We start from the raw sequence: 1,988 nt of genomic DNA, 5'->3' as shown, positions 1-1,988 counted from the left end.
TCCAATAATGTTTTATGCCCCCCCAGGAGAACAGAAAGACCTCGAAGGCTGAGCCTAGTTCACTTTACTTTTGCATCCCCAGGGCCCAGCTCACAAGAGGTATTTAATAAATGCTTGGCGAGGGAGGAAGGGACATAGAGTAAACCCATCCAGCACAACAAGAGACACCGGCTAGACCAGCGACTCCAAGTGGGATGTTTGACTGGGCAAATTTATGGGTACAGATGAACTTACTTTGCAATTATTTCTATGGATAATCATGTGAATTATAATGGGCATTCTAAGATATGCACAGAAGTAGACATTCTAAAAGAGTGATGTAAAGATAAGCTAATATTCTACCTCCTGGAGCCTCGCTCTCTCATCCCAGATATAGAGGCATGGACTTCTTCCTCATGCACACAGAGCCCATCCTCCAAGGGGCACCTGCAGTGGCCGCAGGATGAGCTGGGAGGCAGGAGGCGGGCATGCTGGAGGGACGAGGGCAGGTCCCCAAGGTTTCTTTGTAGCTGCTCCTGTTGTTCCAGTGAAGGCTGGCTAGGAGGATCCCAAGGTGCATAAAGAATGGAATGCTGGGAGCTAAAGGGAAGGGGGCTTATGTTGAGGATCAGCCCCAGGATTGGCTACTGGGAGAAATCTGGATTCTTCCCCCCCACCCCAGTTGTTGATCATACACACATAAACACAAACACACACACACACACACACACACACACACACACACACACACCAGGTTTGGGGTCAGGGGGACGGTTCCCCAGATGATCCTCATCTTTCATCTAGAGACCAGTCCTCCCAGCCCTTTCATAGTCCATGGTTACTAATGAAGTCCATGGGCCATCCAGCAGGAGCATCTTCTCTTCCCATATGACAGGGCCATCTTCTTCCCCAGATATTCATCTTGCTGATAATATACTTTATGCCATGTCCCCAGGGTCATTCTTCCTACAGAATCTGTGGAGCCAGCTCACCATCACTAAGCACATCTCCATCCTCTTAGAAGTTCCCCAACTTTGGTTCTTCTGAGACATTTTAAGTAACTCAGACACAGCCCTACCACATCAACAGAATACTTCTGTTAAGGAGGCTGGCCCTTGTTTCAAGGAGAAGTTTAGGACCTGTAAATGAACTGTAATATTTCATGAGAGAAATCCCATCTGCTCTCTTCTTCCTCTCCCACTCTGGCCCAGCTCACTGGCCATTTGCTATATCTGTCCAAAGTGGATATCCTGATGGGCCAGCTCCTGAAGGTGTCTGATCACCTGTCTATCACAATTGCAATGACAGCCATTCTTCGTCCACTTGGGGTTTCCTGTGTAAATAGGTCAAATTCTTTTGAGTGGTTTCAGGCCCCATCCAGGAAGCTCTGAAATGTTTCAGGGCTCCAAGCAATCAATCACCATAATGTCAGAAGTTTCTCTCTAGATACTACAATGGACAGCCTCCAGGAAAGTGATGCTCACTTTTGGCAAGCCTATGTGTGTATATATATGTATGTAATTATCAAGGAACTGTTGAACAAACTGTTCTCTGTTGTCACATACATGCCTTTGAGATACTATTGAATCAAAAGTCTAAAATCAGCAAAAACCCACATATGGTGGGGGTCTTGTGGACCACTGGACCTTGTAATTGATTGTGAGCCTATAAAATGTCATTAGAGAAAGCCTGTCTTTCCCTTTCTCAAACCTTTTGTCACAATGCCCTCAGTCCAGAGGGAGGAGGCTCTGAAATTTTTTTTCCCATTAAAAAATGTCTAGAGATAGAAATAGACATATATATTACTAGTTACTGGTATATACCATTAATAATTATTATTATTTTATTTTTTGTAAGGGTCAAGAAAGTTTCCAAGCTTTGGCCTTTTGCCCTCTCAAATGCCTTGAGAAATAATCTCTCTGCCCTTTTGAAATTTCATCTCCTCTGACACGACTGACCTTTGTTTATGCTTGGATGAGTCTAGCTACCCTTCCCCCACTTTATTTCCT

Source organism: Trichosurus vulpecula, chromosome 6, assembly GCF_011100635.1.
Source record: "Trichosurus vulpecula isolate mTriVul1 chromosome 6, mTriVul1.pri, whole genome shotgun sequence".
NCBI lineage: Eukaryota > Metazoa > Chordata > Mammalia > Diprotodontia > Phalangeridae > Trichosurus > Trichosurus vulpecula.
Note: the sequence above shows the minus strand (reverse complement) of the source record.